Source organism: Papio anubis, chromosome 8 (genome assembly GCF_008728515.1).
Source record: "Papio anubis isolate 15944 chromosome 8, Panubis1.0, whole genome shotgun sequence".
NCBI lineage: Eukaryota > Metazoa > Chordata > Mammalia > Primates > Cercopithecidae > Papio > Papio anubis.
Genome location: NC_044983.1, coordinates 118068113 through 118081048, shown reverse-complemented (window position 1 = coordinate 118081048; position 12936 = coordinate 118068113). Strand labels below are relative to the sequence as shown.

Here is a 12936-nt window from a genome sequence, read left to right as displayed (position 1 = left end):
GCAAAGGCCCAGAAGTTCTTCAAATAGAAGGTTTAAAACTCACCATTGGCCGGGTGCAGTGGCTCATGCCTGTAATCCCAGCACTTTGGGAGACCAAGATGGGCAGATCACTTCAGGTCAGGAGTTCAAGACCAGCCTGGCCAACATGGTGAAACCTGGTCTCTACTAAAAATACAAAAATTAGCCGGGAGTGGTGGCACATGCCTGTAGTCCCAGATACTCAGGAGGCTGAGGCACAAGAATCACTTGAACCTGGGAGGCGGAGGTTGTGGTGAGCCGAGATCACGTCACTGCACTCCAGCTTGGGCAACAGAGCGAGACTCCATCTCAAAACAAAACAAAACTCACCATCGAAGGCAGGAAATATGTGGCAGTCTTTGATATACACAACAGGTGTCAGCTAGACTTGAAAGGGGTGTAGGATACACAAACATACACACATGCACACCTCTTTCTTTACCAAATATTAGAGTCCTCTGCTTCCTCATCCTCATTACCGGCAGGCTTTAATTCCTGGGAACCTCTCTATTGTGTCCTGGGTGGGCAGAGATGGTTTCTGCAGGTCTTTTGCTCTACTTCGCTCAGTGAAATCCTTCAATATGGATTCCCATTTCTCTCGATCACAAATAGTGCTACAAAAAGGGCCCTGAGAGTTTAAGCAGCAATGTGATGTAGAAAAAAATATACTGTCTCTGAAGCCAGAAGACTAAGACTTCTTCAAGGACACACACCGAGCACATAGCCCTGAATACGCCTTTCTCTGTTTTGATGAAAGTTACACATATTGGTGCTCAAACCCTACTTAATCGACAAATTGATGTGTGTCCCTGGAATTGTTTGTGCAGCCAACTGCATGTGAATCCCAGAGAGGCGAGGGCGTCAGAAGGGCGAGCGTCTGGGATATTTTAATATTCAGTATTTTCAGACTCAGCAGGCAGCAGGCTAAATCTGTCCGCTGATGGGCAGGCATAAATTATGAAACCACTCACGCAGGTTGAGAGGTTGCCCTGAGCTGGGGGGGTGCTGCCCCCAGTGTCTGCTCAAGGTGGCTGGGGGATGGATTGCTCCCCACTCAGGAAAGAAGGGGGAATATGAACAGGTGAGTGACCACAGTGGGGTTGTGAACCGTGGACAGTGGGACCTGTGGGGGCTTCTCAAATCCTGGGCCCTCAGACTTTAGGATCAGAAGAGGGAAAAAACCCGGTAGGACAGGCTCAGCTTCCCGAGGCTGGAGGGTGAGGCTGCCCCCTAGTGGCTGAAGTTCATGACCGGACGGACGTTCAAGGAGTCTCAGGCGTTCCTATGCCTTCTCCCAGGAAGTGGGCTGTGCAGGCTGGAGGTGCCCTAGTGTCAGGCTGAAGGCTGGGAGCCGACATCTAATCATCAAGATGATGGAACTCTGAGGGCTGAAGGTAAGACAGGAGGTGGTGGCGGTGGAGGATTGTGTGTAATGGCCAGGGGAGAGAACGAAGAAGCTGAGACTCTGTAGTAATACTTAACGACAGTAGCTCATTAAGAATAACTACTTATTGATGTTCTGTTTGTGTCTGACCTGGTGTTAAGCATCTCACATATTTTCTCAATTTATCACAACAACCTATTCATTAGATATAATTACTTTCAAATATACAGATAAGAGGCAACATAAATAATTCACTATTATCATTACAATGTGTGTAGTAGTTTATAGCTATGTAATACTTACTGTCGCATAGGCACTTGAGAAGCATTATCTCTTTAAGTCTTTACGCTTATTTTCCTGAGGTAGGCTTTATTATTCCTATTTTTATTATTTCTGTCTTATCATTGAAGAAACTGAGGCTTAGAGAGGGTGTATACCAGTTAGCTTTTACAATGTAGCAAATCATCCTTCAAATTTAGTGGCTTGAAACAATAGTTACTTATTTAGTTTGTATTGCAGTGAGTTGGCAATTTGGGCTGGGTTCAGCTGGGTGGTTCTTCTGGTCTCAGCTGGTGCAGTGAGACCACTATACCTCAATGGTCAGATGCTGGTCAGCTAGGTGGTTCTACTTCAAGGGATTGGTTAGTTGTGGGCTGGGGTAATGGGTGGAGACTGGTCCATGTGTCTCTCATCTAGCAGGCTAGCCTAGGCTTGTAGCTGGAAGGAGTCTGAGAGAAAGAATGGAAACATGCAATATCTCTTGAGGTCCAGGATCAAAACTAGTACAATGCCACTTCTACTCAACTATTGGCCAAGGCAGGTCACATGACTAGTACACATTTAAGGGGTTGGGAATATAGACCCCACCTGCTGATGGGAGGAGCTGTAAAATCACATAGCAAAGAGTGTGGTTATAGGAAGGGGTGGTGGACTGGGGCCAGTTTTGCCACTTATCACTGAGTGGCTGTGGGGAGTAGAGGATGGCTCCCAGGCAGAAAGAACAGAATGTACAAAGACCCCCCTGAGACTCTAGGCAGGAAAGAGCATGTATAAGCTGGCATGCCTAAAATACAAAAGAGGAGACAGTAGGAGAAGTTGGGATGGAGTGCTGTTCTTAGAACTTTGTATGGGTTAACTAACTTAATTCTCACAACAACCCCATGAGGCAAACAGTATGATTTTATTCCCTTTCTAGGAGGGAAAGCTGAGGCATGGAGAGGTTGAACAATACCCTAAGTCATACAGCTAGAAAGCAGCAGCATCAGGTTCCAGGGAGCCTAGCTCCAAAGCCCACACCACAAACCACTTGTCACACTGCTGGCACCACAACAGGTGCCAAGAAAGAACATGGGAAGAAAAGGTTCTTGGTGTTGAGTTTGAGGGCCGAATGTTGAAACCGCTTTCCTTAGAGGCTTAAAGACAATCAAGCGGAGATTCCCTGTCACCTGTTTGCCCAAGATTGGGACTGCTTATTCCTGCTTAAAGGTAGAAAGGAATCAGGAGAACTTGTGTTTCCTTCTGGCTCTGTGACCCTACAAATTGGTGCACAATACTGTCCAGTGTATTCACTAGGATCCTTTTGGTATTAAGAAACAAACTGACTCAGTGTAGCTCAAGTTTTAAAAAGAGGTGTTCCTTAGTGCCTTACTGGGTGAGCTCAGAGAATTAGAGGATCTTAGGAAGGGGAGGAACTAAATGAGGTCCCGGGACTTCACTGATAGTAGTTTGTGGGTTCACTTTCTAGATTGTAGCCAGCCAGCTGAGTCGATTCTAAAGACTTCCCATCACTACGTCTCCTTGTTCAAGTCTTAACTTTCCATGAGAGGGAATCTGCCACAACTTGGGTCACATGTTTTTACACTGGGCCAATTGAACCTGGTGAGGAGAACATATTCATGAGTATAACCAAGGCCACTCGGGGAATCACTATGAAGCCATCCTTATCGGGGTCTATTGCTTGGTAATGGGATGAGTTCTAAGCCCCACTACCTACACCCACCTGGAAAGTTCCAAGGATGCATCTATTTCTAAAGCAAAGGAGTAGACTTTCTTCTCCCAAGGATCCCAAAGTTCCAGAGTTTCTGAGCAAACTCATATCCAGCAGCTTTGTTGCAGATACAAATTCTCAGCCAGAGAATTTGGATATAGTTTTATTAATTACATTTTTTGAGACCAGCAAATAGCTTTCGTTAAATTATAACAACGCAAGGCAGACAATATATTTAAGCCCAAACAATTGTACTGTGCAAAGCTTGTATTTATGCGATAGTGCTAGTCAATCCTGACTTCCTAAAAGATCAGGGAGGTAAAATATTTATTAGCAGTTCAAAGACATGTCTTTCTCAAATCCAATATCTTCTTTAGGATAGATATGAGGGCAGGCAGCTCTATTTGTTGATTTCACAGCATGATGTTCTTTGGATGGTTCAAAGGTGCTTCCTTGTGTTTCCAGAGAGATGGAGCTGGGTTCTGTAGATTAACAGTTCCTCTTCTAAGCTTTATGTGTGATTTGCCCCCAGACTGAAGAGTCCACTTGCACAGATTAGGTGAAATCCATGATTTTCAAAAATATATTTTGACTACTTGAATTTCCAGAAGAAAGTTTCTTATACACCAGCACAACTGTCTTGCACATAAATGCTTTATAACACTGATCATTCTAATTCTTGACATAGATACAATTTTTGTTTAAACATAATCTATTTGGAGAGTTTTGGGGTTGGAAATTTAAGACTCGAATACTCAGCAGGGGTGACTTTGCCACCAATCAATTCATTATGTGACCTTGGACGAACACCCCAGAATTTCTATACTTTTTTCTATTTCAATATATAAAACTGGGATTGGTAATACCAGTTAGGAATGTGTTCAGCTACAAATAATGGAAAACCTGTTAGGGGTTTATTTTTCTCACCTGAATAGTCAAGACGTAGGAAAGGTAGAGTTGGTGTAATAATAAGAGGATGTTATGTAGGACCCAAGATCCTTTCTATTCCTGTGATCAGCCTGTGGTTTTGTCCTCGTGGTGGCAAGATGGCCACTGCACCTTCAAATAGGGAGAAGAGGAAGGGTCATGGGTCAAACAAAATGCTAGCTGAGTCTGTTCCTCCTATTTTTAGGGAAGCAACAGGTTTCCTGGAAGATATCCCTCTGATTCCCAAATAGTCTTCTCATTACATCTCATCTGCCAGAACTGAAATATGCTCATCCTAATTGTGAAGGTGTCTGGGGAGGTGATCTTGTTTTCTGGGCATATTGTAGCCCTGAAGTTAAGGGCCTATTGGTAAATAATGAAAAATAAATGTTTTGTAGGAAACTAACAGTGTCCTTTTTTGTCCCAAAAAGGTAGATGAAAACTATTTTTTATTGGTCTTCTACCAGTTGATAAGCATTGTGCTAAGCCTTTTTCACCAATTATGTCAAATTTAATTTCTACAACATACACACACACACACACACACACACACACAGTAGGTGTGAACTTTATTTTATAGAGATGAAGAAACTAAAACTCAAGAGATTAGGTAAATTGCTCAAGGTTACAGAGTGGGATGAATTAAAAATATCTCCTATCTCTATTGAGTTCAGAAAGGCTGGAGGAGGTTTTGAGTTACTTTGAATATTTTCTGTTGGCCTCTTGGGGAGGAGCTTAATTTTCTTTTCTTTCCTTTTCTTTTTTTTTTTTTTTTTTTCTTAACTCTATATGTCTGAAGAAGGGATGGATGTGGGGGTAAGGGTAGAGCTCCCAGAGGCCCAGGGCCTCCCTGTGAATGCCCACCATGCTGTTGAGGGGCTCTGGCCTGTGCTTCCTTAAAGATGCCACCAATCCTTTCTATATTTCCCAGAGCTGAGTTGTGGTGGTCTCCCACCCCTTAAGGTTCCTCCTATGCTTAAGCCAGATCCCTTCCTCATTGTCAGTCCCATTAAAAACTTCACGTAGCTCAATTGCAGTGATTTGAGGGAAATGGAGCAGGACTCAACTGCCCCCCCCGACTCTCTGGAGCAAATAACACAAGGAGCCTTGCTGCAAGTAGTCAAGGATGCAGTGTTGAGAGGCGATTACTGCCTTTGAATCACCCCTTGCCACTTATTGGCCATGTGACTTGCCAGTTACTGGATGACTCATCTCGGTTTCCTCATCTGTAAAATGGGCCTTAACAACAGTACCTCTGTCATCAAGCTGTTGTGAGGATGAAGCCGTGAAAACCACTTGTAACAATGCTGCCTACTACATAGCTAACATCTGTGAGTGCTTAGTGTTGCTGAATGTCCTCTTTTAGACATCTTTGTCATCTACTCGATTTTAGAGATTCATTCTTTTGAATCTTGAGAGCCAAATTTCTTGGCTTGTTCTTTTTTTTTCTTTTTTTTGAGATGGAGTCTTGTTCTATTGCCCGGGCTGGAGTGCAATGGCACGATCTCAGCTCACTGCAACCTCCGCCTTCCGGGTTCAAGCGATTCTCCCGCCTCAGCCTCCTGAGTAGTGGGATTACAGGCAACTGCCATCATGCCTGGCTAATTTTTTTTTTGTATTTTTGTAGAGGTGGGGTTTCATCATGTTGGCCAGCCTGGTCTTGAACTTCTGACAGGTGATTCACCCACCTTGGCCTCCCAAAGTGCTGGGATTATAGGCTTGAGCCACTGCGCCCGGCCTGGGTTGTTCTTAAGTGACTATTTGATTTTAGTGAATACCGTACTTGTCAATAATTGCCTTTGGTTCTAGCTGTTAATACAAAACAAGAAAAAGGATAGCTAATACTTGTTGAGCTCTTATTCTTCTGCTTTGCTAAAATATGGGTTAACAGGACAGTATGAGTTGAGGCCCCTAGAGTTGTGCAATATGGTGGCTCTTGCATAGTCAACTTGGGAGTGATGGGTTGGTAAATAGCAAAGATCACTTTGTTTTCATCACTGTTGAAGCTAAGCCTGCAGTTTTAAATAGGCTGTTTTCTTTGGCACCAGTTTTACTTTGCTCCAGGCCCATGAAAGCCACCTTTAACCTTCAACATGATGTTCTTCTGTCTTTCCTCAGCATGCAGCCCCTGCCCAGCAAAATACCATCTGGGGACATGAGGCCAAAGCACCCAAGTTCTGGTCCCACTTCTACCACTGTCTTGTGCCATGGCATGGGGCAAGTCACTCTCACATTTTGGGCTTCAGCTTCCCCTTCTAAGAGATGATTCCTAGGGCCTCTTCCAGCTCTACTATTTTCCAATAGTCACTAAAAGCTGCTCTATGACTTTGGGAGCACAGGGTGCTTGGGAGATTTTGGTTTTGAAGTTTTCCTTCTGAGGATTACTTTAATTTAACGGGCATCTTGTTGCTGAAAAATACAATCAAGAAAGAAAACACACAAATGCCTTTTCCTTCTCCAAATGTGATGCTTAAATAAAATTCAGTTCCATGGAGCAATCACAGAGGAGTATAAATGGATAGGGTTTCTCTTGTCTTTGAGCAGTCCCAGAGGAGGCTGTAAACAGCAGGATATCCCTTCAACCAGATGGGCTGCCGAACTACGAGAGCCAAGCACTCACAGAGAAGAGAGAAATGACTTGCGGAAATAAGGAAAGGCTGGTTACCGTGATGTCAGTTTATTCTCACAGCTGAATATAGTCAGTCTGGAAGCCAGAAAGAAGATGAAGATTAACCATGCTGAGAGGCTCTCAAACCCGAGCTGATGGGTGTGATGTTCCAAGTCACAGTTCAGAGTGTGATAAGAATATGGTCCATTGAGTTAACTTTGGATGTGAGACATCCTTGAGAGCAGGACCAGGTTCAGGAAACATTGGGACAGAGTTAGATGGCACTCCACCCCCCTTTGGTGGTTTTGCCCCATTTTTCTTGGTGCCATGAACAGCTTGGGATACCTAGGGTTTCTTGTTGCCCACAGAGCCCTCTCCTATCATGTCTTACCTAGACCAGCCTTGTCTTATCCAGTGACACTTTGTTTTTAGATTTTTTTTTCTTTCCCCTTTCTCTCATCTTCAATCTTATTAAAATTTCACTTCGGGGATAGTATGATGAGGGTAGAAAAAGTCATTCGTTGTCTCTGGACTCAGGCAGTCTTCAGTGGAAATCTTGGCTCCTTTGCTCATGACAGTGAGAACTTAGGCCAGTTCTTTGGTTATCCTGTTTTCTTGCCTTTGAGATGGGTACAGTAAAATCTAACATACAGCACTGTTGACAGAACTGGGTGAGATACAAAGCTTACCTAAACAAGCAGAAAACAAGACACACACACAAGAAATGCTATTTTTTCCTTCCTGTCCCATCTTATAGTCCTTGCACATTAGCATTTGGGGAACTTAAAAAGGTATTGATGCCTGGGATCTGCCTCATCACCTGCTGGGAACTGGTCCTCTTTAAAAGCTCCTCAGATGACCATGTGCAGCCTGGGCTAAGACACACTGCCCTTGGGAATTGCTGATTAAGGGTTTGCTCCTCTACTCTCAACCCTGTTTCTATTCCCATCCCCTTGGATTTGATTCCTAAAGTCAATCTGTCTTCTGTATTCCAATCTGACAAACAGTAGGTGATTGATCAAGGTTTGTGCACCAGATCCCTTCCCTCTGCCTGGATACTTGTTTTCCTTGGGACCTTGACAAGAGTAGGGCCATCTTCTCTAAGAGGAGGGAAAGGATGAATAAAGATTTACTGAAATGTTGTGGCAGAGATCTTTGGCATAGAATGAGATATTCTCTGGCACACTGACGGAGAACCAGAGGGCCCAGGTAGGACCAGTGAGCCAGTTGGCCAGATTTCCTGTCTTCTTTCAGCAATGCTGAGGCAGGAAAACAGGCTGAAAAGCACTTGGTAAATTTAGAAATCAGGGAATTGGTGATTCCAAGGTGCAATGGACAGCTAGGGTATACCTGACCATGAGGTGTGGTCTGGGAAGGGAGACAGGTGTTTAGGGCTGAAATCAGTTCCTGAAATGGCTGACAATGGGCTACTCCTTCTGCCTCCTAGTTACATCTCGGAGGAGACCTTTGAACTATATCGTCTTAGTGCAGCCCAGAGGTTATCTGCAGACAATTCCCTTCCAGCCCAGAGCTTCCGGTGTCCCTCTGCCTGAGAGTGTTCTGTGGCCATGGGCATTTGGTCCTCACATGGGGCAGGCTGGAAGTATCAGGAAGTTAATAGATTTGTTTCTACCTTCATCATGGAGGGATGACAGTGTGTGGATGTATTAGCCAGGGTTCTCTAGAGGGACAGAACTAGTAGGATAGATGTATATATAAGGGGGAGTTTATTAAGGAGTATTAACTCACATGATCACAAGGTCCCACAATAGGCCGTCTGCAAGCTGAGGAGCAAGGAAGCCAGTCTGAGTCCCAAAGCTGAAGAACTTGGAGTCCAATGTTCGAGGGCAGGAAGTATCCAGCATGGGATAAAGATGTAGGACAAAAGACTAAAACAGTCTAGTCTGTCCATGTTCTTCTGACTGCTTTTATTCTGGCCGCACTGGCAGCTGATTAGATTGTGCTCACCCAGATTGAGGGTGGGTCTGCCTTTCCAAGTCCCCTGACTCAGATGTTAATCTCCCTTGGCAACACCCTCACAGACACACCCAGGAACCATACTTTGCATCTTTCAATCCAATCAAGTTGATGGTCAATATTAACCATCACAGTGGATGAACACCCGACTTCCTTGTTCCTTGGAGGGACAGTCCTGAGGCATGTTCCACACAGTTTCTCAGAGGTCTCCTATGTAGCCAAGCCCTAGATATCCAGTGACAGCACATCCATGTGCCCTCTTGCTGACTTTCCTCTCTCCCCTGCCTCACTCCCTGCTTCCTGTGCGTCCTGGTATCACCTTGAAAATAAGCTACTTGGACTCAAATCCTTGTCTTAGGGTCTACTTCTATGGGAAAATACCCACCTTTTATCAGCCTTTACTTACTCAGGGGTTTTTGCATCTCTCTTCATACATCTGCCTTGTGAGATGGACCTGCCAGTGTTCTCTGAGGGGATACATTACAGAGTTCCTCACCTTATATGTGTCTTCATTGTTGAACACACATCTTTCACAGTTGAGGGCAATGCTTTTCAATCTGCAGATTGTGACCCACTGTGGATTTAAAAATCCACTTACTAAAAATGGAAAGAAATGGGTGTGTGTCAGATTGTATTACACATTACAAGGTGCATATTGTTATATGAAAGTTTCATTTCAGTTGTGTGTGTAGATGCTCACATATTGGTGAAATATGTTTCTTAACGTGCAACATGGTCAAAAAATTTGGAAGCCACTGCTTTAGGGGGTCTCTGTGTTTTTTTAAATCCCAGGATTCATTCTTCCCTTTCCCTCTGGTAGTAGCACCTCAGTATTCCTTTCAACAAGGAAGAAGCCTGTGTTCCTCATTCTGCAGTCTTGGTTGGACTGTCAATCATGGTGTTCTATTGTTCCTTGGTCAAAAGATGATCACATGACTCATGACAGGTCAGTCAGATGATTGCTCTAGGGGACCAGAAGGAGAAACACAAGGGATGAAAAGAGTTGAAGATGCTTCATTCAAAAGGGATGTCTGGAAGACAATATCTATTTTTTTCCCCTGCTCCCCGTCTTTGAACTTCTTTGAACTTCTTTGATTTTTTTTTTCCCCATCAACATCTGGTGGTTCAGTTGTTGGGTTGCTTCCACAAAATACCTATGGACTGCTGCTTTTTTTCCCTATCCTTATGAAGGTAGAGCTGTTTTCTGTTTCTAGAAATCAAAGAACCTTCCCATGGGTGAGGGTTTTGGAGTTAGTTGATCCTGACTCTACTACTTCCTGGCAGTGTTGATCCTGACTTTACTACTTCCTGGCTGTGTAAAATTACTTAACCTCTGCAAGCTTCAGGTTCCTCTCTTGTAAAATGGGGATAGAAATGCCAGGCTGAAGGTTACTGATGATGTTTATGTAGCCACTGGCCCTAGATGCTCAATTGATGGCAGCCACTATTCTGGGCCAAATGTTATTCATCTTTGTTTTACTAGTGATTACTTTTTACTTATTTTCCATGTCTATGTGGAAAATTAATGAATCCTCATGACAATGTGGATTTTTACAACTAAAACCCACAGTTGAATTTCTTTAGATATTTACAACTCCTTGGTTATTACACATGTGATTTATTGTTCAAAAACATAAGAAAATATCCATAGTGTGAGGTTAGACAAAATAGTTCTTACACATAATAACAAAAGCACAATCCATAAAAGAAAAAATCAACATATTGGACATAATCAAAATAAAAACTTATGAACTGTCAGAGACAATGTTAAGAGAATAAAAGTCAACCTATAGACTAGGAGAAAATATTTGCACGTCATATAGCTAACAAAGGACTTCTATCTAGAATATCAACACACTTTCAAAACTCAGAAAATATATAACCTAATTAAAAATAGGTGAAAGATTTAGAGATATAATCAAAGAGAACATGTGGGGGACAAAAAAGCATATTAAAGATGCTCAAAATCATTAGTCATTAAGTAAAAGTGATTTAAAGCCATAATGAGATACAACTACCTATCAGAATGGCTAAAATAAATAAAACTGATAATACCAAGTGCTAACAAGGATACAGAGCAGATGAAACTCTCACATGTTAGTGATGGGAATAAAAAATAGCTCAATTGCTCTGGAAGACAATTTGATAATTTCTTACAAAGTAAAACATACATTTGCCATATGACCCAGGAATCCTACTCCTGAGTATTTACCCTAAAGAAATGAATACTTATGTTCACAGAAAAACCTGTACACATATTCATAACAACTCTACTTATAATCATCCCAAACAATTTAAATGTCCTCCAGCAGGTGAATGGATAAACTGTGGTCTGTGTACACCATGTAATGCTACTCAGTAATAAAAAGGAATGCACTATTGATGCCCATAATAAACTTGCAGGAATATCAAAAGCATATGCTGAGTGAAGGAAACCTGCCTTAAAACATTGCATAGTGTATGATCCCATTTGTACGGAACAGATGAGGAATTAGACATTAGGGAATGAGGGGATTAGGGGAAGGTGGAAGGTTTGAATGTAAAAAGACAGCACAAGAGAATTCTTTGGGGTGATGGAACTGCTCTGTGTCCTGATTATGATGGAGGTTATATGAATCTACATGTATTAAAATTCATAGAACTATACATCAATAAGTCAATTTTGCTACATGGTAATTTAAAAACCTTTTTCATTATGTAGAGTCATTTGTTGGTTATGTGGAGTCCTTCGTTGGTTATGTAGAATCCTTTGTGGTTATGTGCTTTGCCCTTGTGTTCACCTCGACATTTTGGTATTCCGTAGACCTGCCCTGTCCAACACAGTAGCCACTAGCCACATGTACCTAGGCTAGTCTGAACTGAGGTGTGGTCTAATTGCAAAGTGGATACTGGATTTTGAAGACTTAGAATGGAAAAAGAATGCAAAAGAGCTCATTAATTTTTAAATAATGATACTTTTAAATAGATAAAATGATACTTTTAAATAATAATACTTCTAAATACATTTTCAATAATGAAAATATATGATTTTGAATATATTGGATTAAATGAAACATATTATTAAAATTAATTTCATTTTTTCCTCTTCTTTTTAAAAATGTGATTACCAGAAAGTCATAATTATAATATGTGGCTTGCGCTATATTTTTATGGGACGGCGCTGCTCCAGATGACACAATTGGGGAAGAACAGGGAAATCTAGATTTTTCTCTCTCCATTAGAGTCAGGCGTAGGATTGCCCCATGCAGTGCTGACTGAGGCCCACCTGGACTCCTGTGTTTGGAGGCTGCTCACTTCCACCCAGTTTGTCTGAGGAGGTGAAAGCCACCCACAACATCCGCTTTATTTCCCATTTGGTTGGCTTTCCCTAACCTTTGTGGGAAGAAGAAGGTGAGGGGAGGATGAGAGTCATACAAGGTGGGGTAAGATGAGGGGTTAGACCTGTAGGAGCATCAAGCTTTGCTGTTAGATTTGCACTTGAATTCTGTTTCAGCCACCAGGTAGCTGAGCAGCTCTGAATCTTTCTTTTGTTCTTTTTTCTTTTTTTTTTTTTGAGACAGAGTCTTGCTCTGTCACCCAGGTTGGAGTGCGGTGATGTGAATTCGGCTCACTGCAACCTCTGCCTTCCAGGTTCAAGCGATTCTCCTGCCTCAACTTCCCCCCACCACACCCAGCTAATTTTTGTATTTTTAGTAGAGACAGGGTTTCGCTATGTTGGCCAGGCTGGTCTTGATCTCCTTACCTCAGGTGATCCACCCACCTCAGTCTCCCACAGTGCTGGGATTAGAGGTGTGAGTTTTTTCATGTGCCATATATATATATCTTTATATATATCTATATGTGTGTGTATATATACACATATGCATGTATATAAAGTTCCCCCAGGGGTTTCCTTATGCATAAAGCTTTCCCCAGGACATCCAGGGAGAGTTCATTGAAAGCACCCAGGAGGCCTTCAGGAAGTGATAATTTTGCTACTGCCAATATTGCTTTGTGTGGTGTTTGCTCTCCTAACTCTGACTTGGTTCTTCTTCC

General features: G+C 42.6%; 1 long non-coding RNA gene across 1 annotated transcript in view; it reads left to right on the top strand.

Moving 5' to 3' along the window:
• The first annotated feature begins 298 nt into the window (after positions 1 to 298).
• Positions 299 to 12936, top strand: part of LOC103887089 — a 32720-nt gene continuing 20082 nt past the window's right edge. Inside the window, exons 1-2 of the long non-coding RNA XR_651032.4 lie at positions 299 to 1099; positions 1317 to 1412. This is a non-coding gene — a long non-coding RNA (uncharacterized LOC103887089). The remainder of the gene's footprint in view (positions 1100 to 1316; positions 1413 to 12936) is intronic.